The sequence below is a fragment of the Sciurus carolinensis genome, chromosome 14, assembly GCF_902686445.1.
Source record: "Sciurus carolinensis chromosome 14, mSciCar1.2, whole genome shotgun sequence".
Classification (NCBI taxonomy): Eukaryota; Metazoa; Chordata; class Mammalia; order Rodentia; family Sciuridae; genus Sciurus; species Sciurus carolinensis.
Window position 1 is genome coordinate 36,518,437 of NC_062226.1, and position 14,393 is coordinate 36,532,829.

The 14,393-nt window shown below is 36.5% G+C and overlaps 1 pseudogene; it reads left to right on the forward strand.

Annotated features, from left to right (window-relative positions):
- Positions 1–10,939: 10,939 nt before the first annotated feature.
- Positions 10,940–11,600, forward strand: LOC124964924 (high mobility group protein B1-like; annotated as a pseudogene).
- Positions 11,601–14,393: the final 2,793 nt, after the last annotated feature.

The following is a 14,393-nucleotide window of genomic DNA, read 5'->3' on the forward strand; positions in this document are numbered from 1 at the left end:
TTAAGTACATATATGGGCAACCTGGTGAATGGAAAGGAACTTTTCCCCTTCTTGTTTTTCCTTTCTTTCTTGCTAAACCTCTCTTGGCTTCTCCCCCACCTTTTAACCTTTCTTTCCCTTCCGAGTTCACCTCATTCTGTTCCACTCCTCCATTAAGCCCTCCAAGCTCCCCAACCATGCGGTCTTGTACACATTCTAACTCCTTTACTGGAGGAGGCTGACATGGAGGGAGTAAAACCTGAACACATTCTCTTGGCTAATTCCTTATTCTCAAATCTTTTCTTTCTTATCTTAGCTCTCCCTACAGACTCAAGAAATTAAAAGGTCCTAAGCATCTAGTCTCTGCTAGAACATATTAGACCCTTTCAAATTCAGATCTCAGTCAAGGGTTACATGAAATGTAAATGAAGAAAGGCTCAGTAGGAGACCAGCTTCAAACCCAAGGAAAAAAAGTGTCCATTTTAAATTTCTCCTGGGCTACAACTCAGAATTCTTTTCTCCCTTTTGCCTTTAATTTCCTTCTCATTTTCTCATGCTTTAATTAATAACCATTATCATTTTTCTTCCAGGACTTTGTTTTTCTTAAATGCTGTATTTTTGAGCTCACAATTTTGATCCTACAGACCTAGGTTAATGATTTTTGATCATTTCTTTTTATCCAACTCGAGTTATTCTTGAACATCTGCTACATTGCAATGGAGATAAATATTACAAGGCCTTTACTTTTGTGTTAAATATAAGCACGCATAAAAATTAAATTTTTAAAAATGGATCCAAATATTTTTAATTCACGTGATTTAATGAGGTTCAATTTAAATTGGGTATACTAATAAAGTAAAATGTCCTTAAAATTAACTCACAAGTCTCTAAGTGGTCAAACTAATAAAATATTAATGTTTATAAAATGTCTAACTTCAACTTTTCTAGGAATTTTCTTCAACAGAAAAGAAACAGCAAATACTATTGGTACACTTGTCTAATATCTTGGTTTTTCTACAATAAGATGAGAGAATTGGAGTCAACATGTATGGGATTATTCAAATGTGTTTGTTAGAGACATCTAATTAATTTATAAGGTTATTCCATGGAGTAACATACTTAAAAACATTATTCTTTGTATATTAAATGTGTTCATATTTTCCAGGTATGCAAGCCTTTTTCAAGCTGCTGTTCTCCAAATTAAACTTGTCTGTAATGGTAACCCTATCATTTAATATTCTGTTATAGGACCTGTCATCAATAGGGTATAAGTAAAATGACATTTAAGAAAGAGTGTAATATGCAATAGCAAAAATGGGACTCAGCCAAAATTCAAGATAGCTATTGCACAAACTGAATGTTTTACTGTTGGTAATTCTATTTTGTATTTTCCTTGTAAACTCTAATTGTTGCCTGATCAATATTTTTCAGAAGTACTGCTTCAAGAGTGAACACCGTAAATTAACTTGGAATAGTAAGCCATCACCTATAGAACAGATAATGTAAACTCCAATTAGATAAAAGGGGGTAAATAACTGTAAAGTTATAGACATTAAAGCTAAAGCCCAGTACTCTTACTCTATGACTGGTGAGACTGACTTGCTTGATGGTTAAGATCAAACTTAGAGATAGAAGTTAAATACAGAGGCCAAGAAAAACTCCATATTTGGGTCTTGCCCTCAAAGTCAGCCTGAACCCAGGAAACAAGAGGACTTCTCCAAAAAGCTTTGCAACTCTGGGTCACACAACCTCCTGAGCAAGGAGATTGATGAGACTTGTAGAGAAAAAGCGACTCAGTGCATCTGCTGCAGAGGAGGGTCACAGAAAAAGGGAGACATCCCTGGCACTTTCAAGGAAAGTCACGTCATTGAAAAGACCCTGCCTAACCAATTGCACTATGGAGCTAAGAAACTGCTCTTAAGTTCTCTATGAGTTACCCCTGTGGAAACTTAGCTGACTCTTTAACAGACAGGAACAGGTCACTTTGACCAGTTTGATCTTAAACACCTAGCAAATCAGTTACAACCAAAGTATAGCCATTCTTGGGCATTTAAAAAATAATAGTAACTATCAAGAGAAACTGCTAGAGTCAGAATTTCTGTTTTTAGTCAGTTTAAGGCCTACAGACACAAATAGGCTTAATCTATGTTGCTAGTACTAAATTTTGTGTTCACATTCCTGATGACCTAGACAATGTTAAAACTCCCAATTGAAGGCCTGTCCTCTCCAGGCTTTGCTAGGCCTTGTTATGGGAACAACTTCTCAGTTCTTCCACCCCCTGTCTTTTACTTCCATGTCAATTAATCAACTTGTATTGCAGAAATATCAGGATCTCACAAAAAATATCAGTATCTCACAAAAATTGGAGCCTGGCTGCAGGTGTGCCTCCAGGATTGGAGCCTGACTGCAAATGTGCCTCCAGAGAAACTATCAACTCTCCATTTCTTCCTGTCACAATGATACCAGCTCTACGTCCACACCCCAGCAGGAAGTAATTACAGAAGACTGACCTTCATCCATGTACTCCCCCAAATTTTTTTTTTTATAAAAAAGGAAATGGGGGAATGTTAGGAATTTCCGGCTTATGTCGCTGTAACCTTCCTGCCTCCCACATTACGTTCCAATATGTCATTGGTCCATCAGTCAGTCTGTAATAATTCTCCTCCGTGATTGGTTCCTCCCAGCCCACGAGATTCCAATACAAAGAACCGTGCGCCATCTTCTTCTCTCTTTCCCTTTCCCCTTTCCCCCGAGCAGACACATTTTGTCCGCTTGAATAAAAGTTCCTCGTGTGAGACCTGGAAAAAAAAAAAAAATAACCTAGACTCAACAGACATATATAGAATATTCCATCCATCAATGGACAAATTCACTTTCTTCTCAGCAGCACATGGAACCTTCTTGAAAATAGATCATACGTTATGCCACAAAGCAGCCCTTAGGAAATGCAAAAAAATAAGGATACTGCCTTTTGTTCTATCAGATCATAATGGAATGAAATTAGACATCAATGAAAAAATAAAAAACAGAAATTACTCCAACACCTGGAGACTAAATAATATGCTATTGAATGAAACATGGATAACAGAAAACATCAGGGAGGAGATAAAAAATTCTTAGAGGTAAATGAGAATGACGATACAACATATTAAAATCTCTGGCACACTATGAAAGCAGTACTAAGAGGAAAATTCATTGCATGGAGCACGTTCAAGAAAAGAATAAAAAGTCAACAACTAAATGACTTAACATTACAGCTCAAAGCCCTAGAAAAAGAACAGAATAACAGCAAAAGTAGCAGAAGACAGGAAATAATTAAAATCAGAGCTGAAATCAATTAAATTGAAACAAAAGAAAATTCAAAAATTGACAAAACAAAAAGTTGGTTCTTTGAGAAAGTAAACAAAATAGACAAACCCTTAGCCACACTAACAAGAGAAGGAGAGAGAAAACTCAAATTACTAAAATTTGTGATGAAAAAGGAAATATCACGACAGACACCACTGAGATACATAACATAATTAGAAGCTACTTTGAAAATCTGTATTCCAACAAAATAGAATCTACCAAAGACATTGACAAACTTCTAGGGACATATGCTCCTCCCAAACTGAACCAGGAGGACATACACAATTTAAACAGATCAATATCAAGCAATGAAATAGAAGACGCCATTAAAAAACTTCCATCCAAGAAAAACCCAGGACCAGACGGATTCTCAGCCGAGTTCTAAAAGACCTTCAAAGAAGATCTCATTCCAATACTTCTCAAAGTATTCCAGGAAATAGAAAAAGAGGGTACCCTACCAAACTCATTCTATGAAGCTAATATCACCCTCATAACCAAACCAGGAAAAGACACATCAAGGAAAGAAAATTTTAGACCGATATCCTTGATGAATATAGATGCAAAGATCTTTAACAAAATACTGGCAAACTGTATCCAAAAGCATATTAAGAAAACCGTGAACCACAATCAAGTGGGGTTCATCCCTGGAATGAAAGGATGGTTTAACATCCATAAATCAATAACCGTAATCCATCACGTCAATAGACTTAAGGATTAGAATCATATGGTTATTTCAATTGACGCAGAAAAAGCGTTCGACAAAATACAATACCCCTTCATGCTCAAAACACTAGAAAAAATAGGGATGGTAGGAACATACCTGAACATTGTGAAGGCTATTTATGCTAAGCCCATGGCCAACATCATTCTTAATGGAGAAAAACTGAAACCATTCCTTTTAAAAACGGGAACAAGACAGGGATGTCTCTTTCACCACTTCTATTCAACATGCCCTCGATACTCTAGCCAGAACCAAAGAAATCACCATTGATAATCACCATTCTAATTGGGGTGAGATGGAATCTTAGTGTAGATTATCAGAATTAGGCAGAAGCAAAGAAATTAAAGGGATACCAATAGGAAAAGAGGAACTTAAGCTGTCACTATTTGCTGATGACATGATTCTCTATTTAGAGGATCCAAAAAACTCCTCCAGAAAACTTCTAGACCTCGTCAATGAATTCAGCAAAATAGCAGGCTATAAAATCAACACGCATAAATTGAAAGCATTTTTATACACAAGCAATGAAACATCTGAAAGGGAAATGAGGAAAACAACTCCATTTGCAATAGCCTCAAAAAAAAAAAAAAATTGGGGCATCAATCTAACCAAAGAGGTAAAAGATCTCTACAATGAAAACTACAAAACATTGAAGAAAGAAATTGAGGAAGACCTTAGAAGAAAGAAAGATCTCCCATGTTCTTGGATAGGCAGAATTAATATTGTCAAAATGGCCATACTACCAAAAGTGCTATACAGATTCAATGCAATTCCAATTAAAATCCCAATGACGTACCATACAGAAATAGAGCAAGCAATCATGAAATTCATCTGGAAGAATAAGAAACCCAGAATAGCTAAAACCATCCTTAGCAGGAAGAATGAAGCAGGGGGTATCGCAATACCAGAACTTCAACTATACTACAAAGCAATAGTAACAAAAACAGCATGGTATTGGCACCAAAATAGACAGGAAGGTCAATGGTACAGAATAGAGGACATGGACACAAACCCAAATAAATACAATTTTCTCATACTAGACAAAGGGGCCAACAATATGCAATGGAGAAAAGATAGCCTGTTCAACAAATGGTGCTGGGAAAACTGGAAATCCATATGCAACAGAATGAAACTAAACCCCTATCTCTCACCCTGCTCAAAAATCAACTCACAATGGATCAAGGACCTCAAAATCAGACCAGAGACCCTGCATCTTACAGAAGAAAAAGTAGGTCCAAATCTTCAACTTGATGCCTTAGGATCAGACTTCCTTAACAGGACTCCCATAGCACAAGAAATAAAAGCAAGAATCAAGAACTGGGATAGATTCAAACTAAATAGCTTTCTCTCAGCAAAGGAAACTATCAGCAATGCGAAGAGAGAGCCTACAGAGTGGGAGAATATCTTTGCCACTCATACTTCAGATAGAGCACTAATTTCCAAATTATATAAAGAACTCAAAAAACTCTACACCAAGAATACAAACAACCCAATCAACAAATGGACTAAGGATATGAACAGACACTTCACAGAAGAAGATCTACAAGTAATCAACAAACATATGAAAAAATGTTCACCATCTTTAGTAATAAGAGAAATGCAAATCAAAACTACACTAAGATTCCATCTCACTCCAATTAGAATGGTGATTATCAAGAATACAAGCAACAACAGGTGTGGGTGAGGATGTGGGGAGAAAGGTACACTCATACATTGCTGTTGGGGCTGCAAATTAGTGCAGCCACTCTGGAAAGCAGTGTGGAGATTCCTTAGAAAACTTGGAATGGACCCACCATTTGACCCAGCTATCCCACTCCTTGGCCTATACCCAAAGGACTTAAAATCAGCATACTACAGAGATACAGCCACATCAATGTTCGCAGCTGCTCAATTCACAATAACCAGACTGTGGAACCAACCTAGATGTCCTTCAATTGATGAATGGATAAAGAAACTGTGGATTATATATATAATAGAATATTACTCAGCTATAAAGAATAATAAAATCATGGCATTTGCAGGCAAATGGATGAAATTGGAGAATATCATGCTAAGTGAGATAAGCCGATCTCAAAAATCCAAAAGGCGAATGATCTCACTGATAAGCGGATGATGACACATAATGGTGGGTGAGAGGGGGGCAAGAATGGAGGAAGGAGGGACTGTATAGAGGGAAAAGAGGGGTGGGAGGGGTGAGGGGGAAGGAAAAAATAACAGAATGAATCAAACATCATTACCCTGTGTAAATGTATGATTACACAAATGGTATGCTGTTACTCCATGTACGAACAGAAACAACATGTATCCCATTTGTTTACAATAAAAATAAATTAAAATTTAAAAAAAAGAATAAACTTGAGAATCAATCTAACCAAAGAGGTAAAAGATCTCTACAATGAAAACTACAAAACACTGAAGAAAGAAATTGAGGAAGACCTTAGAAGATGGAAAGATCTCCCATGTGGCCATACTTCCACAGGCGCTATACAGATTTAAGGCAATTCCAATTAAAATCCCTATGACATTTATCATAGAAAATATAAAAAGCAATAATGAAATTCATCCGGAAGAACAAAAGACCCAGAATAGCCAAAGCAATCCTGGGCAGGAAGAGTGATGCAGGAGGTATCATTATACCAGATCTTAAACTCTACAATATGGCAATAGTAACAAAAACTGCATGGTACTGGCACCAAGATAGATAGGTGGATCAATGGTACAGCATAGTAGACACGGAGACATACCCACATAAGTACTGTAACCTCATACTAGACAAGAGTGCCAAAAACTTACAATGGAAAAAAGATAGCCTCTTCAACAAATGGTGCTGGGAAAACTGGAAATCCATATGCAGTAGAATGAAACTAAACCCCCTATCTCTCACCCTGTACAAAACTCAATTCAAAATGGATCAATAATCTAGGAATTAGACCTGAGAACCTTCACCAAATAGAAGAAAAAGTAGGCCCGAGTCTCCATCATGTTGGCTTAGGACCAGACTTCCTTAACAAGACCCCCATAGCACAAGAAATAAAAGCAAGAATCAATAAATGGGATAGATTCAAACTAAAAAGTTTTTTTTCTCAGCACAGGAAACAATCAACAATGTGAAAAGAGAGCCTACAGAGTGGGAGAAAACCTTTTCCACACACACTTCAGATAGAGCAGTCATCTCCAAAGTTTACAAAAACTTAAAAAAACTTTACACCCAAAATACAAAGAATCCAATCAATAAATAGGCTAAGGAAATGGGCAGACACTTCACAGAAGAAGATATACAGGTGATCAACAAATACATGAAAAAGTGTTCATCATCCCTAGTAATTAGAGAAATGCAAATTAAAGCCACCCTAAGATTTCATCTAACTCCAATTAGAATGGCTACTATCAAGAACACAAGGGGCTGGGGAGATAGCTCAGCTGGTAGAGTGCTTGCCTTGCAAGCACAAGGCCCTGAGTTCGATCCCCAGTACCAAAAAAAAAAAAAAAAAAAAAAAAAAGAACACAAGCAATCATAAGTGTTGTCATGGATGCGGGGAAAAAGGCACACTGGTACATTGCTAGTGGAATTGCAAATTGGTACAGCCACTCTGGAAAGCAGTATGGAGCTTTCCATTTGATCCAGCTATCCCACTCCTTGGTTTATACCCAAAGGACTTAAAATCAGCATACTACAGTGATGTAGCCACATCAATGTTCATAGCAGCTCAATTCACAATAGCTAGATGTGGAACCAACCAAGATGCCCTTCAATTGACAAATGGATAAAGAAACTGTGGTATATATACACAATGGAATATTAATCAGCCAAAAAGAAGAATAAAATTATGGCATTTGCTGGTAAATGGATGAAGTTGGAAAATATCATGCTAAGTGAAATAGGCCCAGCCCAAAAAACCAAAGGCTGAATGTTTTCTCTGATAAGTGCATGACGATATATAACCATGTGGGGCGATGAGGGAAAGAGAAGAATGAAGGAACTTTGGATGATGTAGAGGAAAAAGGGGTGGGGATAGAAAAACAGTAGAATGAAACAGACAATATTACCCTATATATATGTATGATTACATGAATGGCGTGAATCTACACCTGTATAACAGGTACACAGATTGGTGTGAATCTACACCTGTATAACAGGTACACAGATTGGAAGGAAGAAATAAAATTGTTCCTATATGCAGATGATGTGTTGTTGTCTACATTGAAAATCTTAAGGAACTTACCAAAAGACTTCTAAAATTAATAGGTGAGTTTGTCAAAGTTGTAAGATATGTGGCCAACATAAATATTAATCACTTCTGTACACTAGTGTGTATTTAGAAACTGAAGTTTTAAAAATACTGTTTACATTAGCTCCAGCAAAAGAAATACTTAGGTAAGTTTAATAAAATGTATAGTATCCGTATGGAGAGAATAAAAATCTGATTTTACAATTCAGATTAAATAAATGAAGAGACATGATATGTTCATGGATTTGAAAATTTTTAGAGTTAAAATGTAACTAATTAACAAATTAATCTAACATTTAATTCAATCTTATCAATCAGAAGGATTTTTTTTAATTGATAACATACAAGCTGATTCTAAAATTTATATGGAAAGACAAAGTAGAATAGCTAACCAATTTTGAAACAGAATAATGAAGGGATTACACTGTCCCATTTTAAAATTTCCTATAATAATCAAGACACTGTGATATTGGTTAGGAACAGACACATAGATCAAAGAAACAGAATTGACAATCTAGAAATAGACCCACACAGATATAGTCAATTGATGCTTTTTTCAATACTGAGGATTGAACCCACGGGTGCTCTATCATTGAGCTACAACTCTACCCACTATTTACTGGTCTCCCTAAATTGCTGAGGCTGGACTTGAGATCCTCCAGCCTCACCCTCTTGAGTAGTTGGGTTACAGGTGTGTGCTACCAAACATTGCCTGGCCATTTTTTTTTTTTTTTTTTTCTTTTTTGGTACTTGGGATTGAACCCAGGGTCATTTTAACCCCTGAGTCAGCCCTTTTATTTTTTGTTTTGAGACAGTGTCTCGCGCTAAGTTGTATAGGGCCCTGCTAAATTGCTGAGGCCGGTTTTTTTATTTTCCTGCCTCAGCCTCCAGAACACCATGCCAGGCAGGCGCTCTACCACTGACCCACAACTCCAGTCCCCTTGTCAGTTAATTTTTTTTCAATATTTTTTAGATGTTGATAGACCTTTCTTTTATTCATTTATTTATATACGGTACTACAAATTGAACCTAGTGCCTCACACATGCTAGGCAAGCACTCTACCACTGAGCCACAACCCCAGCCCTGGCCTATGATTTTTAACCAAGGTGCAAAAGAAATTCTATGAAGAAAGGGTAGTCTCACAAATGTTGAAAAATTGTTTACCTGGGTGTGGTGGCATATGCCTGTAATTTCAGTGACTTGGGAGGCTAGGGCAGGAGGATTGAGATTTCAAGACCAGCCTCAACAAGTAAGTGAGACCCTCAGCAACTTAGCAAGAACCTGTCTCAAAATAAAAAATAAAAGGGTTGGGGATATAGTCCAACCGTAGAGCACCCCTGGGTTCAATCCCCAGTACAGTGTCAAACCAAACAAACAAACCCTCAACTAAATGCTATAAAAATTCAAAAGGATGCTAGGCTAAATTTAAAAACTACAGAATTTTTAGAAGAAAAGTTAGGGAAATATTTTCATGACCTGAGATGAGGAAAAGGGTTTTTAGATATGACACCACTTTAAGAAAACCAATAAATTATACTCCATTAAACTGTAAAGCTTTTTGCTCTGGGAAAGACACTATAGCTCAGTGATAGAACGCTTGCCTATCAAGTGTGAGGCACTGGGTTTGATCCTCAGCATCACATAAAGATAAATAAATAAAGGCATGCTGTCCACCTACAACTACAAAATAAATTAGTAAAAAATCATAGAACTATAAACAATATCAGTTTTACCATATGATTTTACAAATAATAATAATAACCTGAGTGAAAGCATAGCTAAGTGGAATCCAGTAATATACAAAAGAAATTATGTAATTACTAAATTTAGTAATTATATAAATACTGTATATAGTATTACATATGAAAATATATAATATTTCATGACAAAGTTAGGTTTACCATAGGAATGGAAGGATGGTTTTATGTTAGTAAATTAATAATAGTAACATGTCCTATTAAGGAATTAAAAGAAAAATGTATGCTCGTTTCAATAGATGCTGAAACATATTTGATTCAATATCTATTAAATTATAAACATATCATTTTCTCCTAAATGGATCGATAGATTCAACAAAACATAGCCAAAATCACAACGGGATTTTTTGCAGACATAGACAATGTAATTCTAAATTGCTGAGGCCAGCCTGGAACTTGGGATCCTCTTGCTCAGTCTCCTGAGTTTTGGGGATTACAGGCTTGCAACACTATGCCCAGCAACAGCCTAATTCTAAACTATATAGAATATGCTAAAGCTATTCTTAAGGAGATTGTGATGTTGGTATAAACAATTAATTAATTAGCAATCTGAAGAATGCAAATAAAAATCCCATTGAGATACTACTTCATTTCATTTTGGCTATAATTTAAAGTCTGACAATACCAAGTATTGGCAAGCGTGAAAACAACAGGAATTTTCATATACTATTGATAGCAGCACAAATTAGCACAATGCTTTGGAAAATAATTTGGCATTAACAAGAAGATAGTAATTCTACTCCTATGTATGTAACCTAGAAAAACTTGAGTACATTTCACTAAGATGCCTTCTCAAGAATAGCACTGTTGAGTACATTGAGCTCCATAGAGACAGCTCCGGGGCAAGTGAAAGCCGGACGGGCACTGGGCGACTTTGTGCCTCACTGAGGAAAAACAAATAAACATGGGCAAAGGAGATCCTAAGAAGCCGAGAGGCAAATTGTCATCATACGCATTCTTTGTGCAAACTTGCCGGGAGGAGCACAAGAAGAAGCACCCACATGCTTCAGTCAACTTTTCAGAGTTTTCTAAGAAGTGCTCAGAGAGGTGGAAGACCATGTCTGCTAAAGAGAAAGGAAAATTGAAGACATGGCAAAGGCGGACAAGGGACCATTATGAAAGAGAAATGAAAACCTATATCCCTCCTAAAGCGGAAACAAAAAGAAGTTCAAGGATCCCCAATGCACCCAAGAGGCCTCTGTCGGCCTTCTTCTTGTTTCTGTTCTGAATATCGCCCCAAAATCAAAGGAGAACATCCTGGCCTATCCATGGTGAGTTGCAAAGAAAACTGGGAGAGATGTGGAATAACACTGCTGCAGATGATAAGCCACCTTATGAAAAGCAAGGTGCTAAGCTGAAGGAAAAATATGAAAAGGATATTGCTGCCTACTGAGCTAAAGGAAACCTGATGCAGCAAAAAGGGAGGATTGTCAAGGCTGAAAAAAGCAAGAAAAAAAAGAAGGAAGAGGAGGAAGATGAGGAAGATGAAGAGGATGAGGAGGAAGAGGAAGATGAAGAAGATGAAGATGAAGAAGATGATGATGATGACGAATAAGTTGGTTCTAGCACAGTGTTTTCTTCTCGTCTATAAGCATTAACCCCCCTATACACAACTCACTCCTTTTAAAGAAAAAAATGAAATGTAAGCTGTGTAAGATTTGTTTTAAACTGTACAGTGTCTTTTTTTTGTATAGTTAACACACTACCGAATGTGTCTTTAGATAGCCCTGTCCTGGTGGTATTTTCAATAGCCACTAACCTTGCCTGGTACAGTATGGGGGTTGTAAATTGGCATGGAAATTTAAAGCAGGTTCTTGTTGGTGCACAGCACAAATTAGTTATATATGGGGATGGTAGTTTTTTCATCTTCAGTTGCTCTGATGCAGCTTATACGAAATAATTGTTGTTCTGTTAACTGAATACCACTCTGTAATTGCAAAAAAAAAAAAAAATTGCAGCTGTTTTGTTGACATTCTGAATGCTTCTAAGTAAATACAATTTTTTTATTAAAAAAAAAAAAAAGAATAGCACTGTTTGTAATGTCCCAAACTGGAAAAAACCCAACTATCCATTGGCAGGAGAATGAATAAATGAATGATATATTATTATGACAATATGATGTAGAAGTGGAATGGAAGGAACACCACTTACATGTGAGAACATGGATAGATTACTAAAACATAATTTTTGGTGAAAGAAACCAGACACAAAATAATCTTTACTATACAATTCTCTTATATGACCTTCAGAATGAGCCAAACTAAACTATATTGTTAGAAATGCCACTTAGAGGTACAATTGCATAGAAATCCAAGGAGCACATCACAAAGGTCAGATGGGAAATCAGTCGTTTTAATCAGAAAGAGGGGATTGGTGATGCTATATATTTAGAACTGAATAGTGGCTACATGAATATTTACAATAATTGTTAATTTGTACAATTATGTATCATGCACCTTTTCTACGTGTGTATTATATTAATAATTAAAAAGGTTTAGGACTGGGGTTGTAACTCAGTCTTACAGTGCTTGTCTAGCGTATGGGAGACCCTGGATTTGATAGCCAGCCTCCACATATTTATGGGGAAAACAAGGTTTAAATGTTTCTTGCACATCTGAATAAGCATACTGACATGTGAAGTATTTCCTTTTGTTCAAAGATGTAACACTAATCTTTTGCAAGTAATGTAGAATTGTTTTTAAAATATTTATTTAGTTGTCAATGGACTTTATTTATTTATATGCAGTGATTAGAATCAAACCCAGTACCTCACACACGCTAGGCAAGCGCTCTACACCTGATTCACAGCCCCAGCCCAATGTAGAACATTTTATGGCATCTTTTAAAGATGCAGAACATGCAACTAGCCATGAAAGAGTGGAAGCTCTTTCTCATGACTGAGAATGGTGAAAATGCAAAGAAGATATGCATGGTAGCAGATGTTTTCTAATACACTCTTTAAGGAATCTGGAAAATTTTAAGAGCGATCAACAGAAGGGAATGCATGGAGACTAGCCATGCTTCTGTGGTCTGAAATGCTGCACTGTGGCCTTCACTGAGCCTGAGGCATGCTGTCTTTGCTTTATACTTACAGAACTCTTCCCAAGGAGTAATGCTTTCTCTGATGATAGTTGAGCAGTAGAAGAGGCAATGTTATTAAATGACTGTCAACAAATAACCCATGAAAAGATACTCATCATTATTAGTCATCAGGGAAATGCAAATCAAAACCACAATGAGATGCCACTTCACATCGCTAGAGTGACTAGGCTCAGACAATTAAGAGATGGCAAGAATGTGGAGAGATTGGAGCCCTCATACATTGCTGATAGGAAAGTAAATGATGGAACTGCTTTGAAAACAAGACTATCAGTTAAAAAAAAATCATTAAAACCATCCAGAAATTTCACTCTAAGTATATATCCAATAGAAATGACATTCACATAAAAACTTATACATTAACATTTATAGTACGCCACCAGCAAAACTCCACATCATTAGAATGAGATCCTAATTAGAATAAGTCATACTCCATGTATAATATGTCAAAATACACTCTACTGTCATGTATACCTAAAAAGAAAAACTAAAGTCTAGAACAACGTTATTCACAATTGTCAAAAAAGAGGAAGTAACCCAAATGTCTATCAGCTATGGCATGGGTGAACAAACTATGACATATCCTTATAGTAGATGAACCTTAAAAACATGCTCAGTGGAAAAAGCCAGATAAAATGTCAGATTCCATTTCTATGAAATGCCCGAAATAGGCGAATGCATGGTGATGGAAAGTAAATGAGTAGTTGCACAGGACTAAGATGCGGTTAGAGGGTGACAGCCAGAGGGGTGTGGGATTTCTTTTTGGTAATGGCAGTGTTCTAAAATTAATTTTGATAATGACTGCACAGCTCTGTAAATGAATTTACTAAAAGTCATTGAGTTGCGTACTTTAAATGAGTGAATTGTATGGTATGTGAATTATTTCTTCATAAAGCTTTTAAAAATATGTCATCAATCCTTGGCATTATTGCATTTATGGTTGGGGTCTTTTTTTTTCCTTTCTTTTCTTTTTTGGAACTGGGGATCAAACCCAGGGCTTCAGTTCTATGGTGCAAGCACTTTACCACTGAGATACATCCCAGCCCAATTATTAATGCACTTCTGAACAATTCAGTTTGGATTAAAATATCCCAGTTTTTAACACCAGACTTCTCACCTTAACAAAAACGCTGTATAGGTGGTATAGGAAAAGACAGGGGACTCTTCTTTGGGTAACTGGCATCATGATGAAAGGAAGATTCACTGACACATTTCCACCCTTATGTGGCATCCTGGGCAATGTATCTTAGGAATATTTG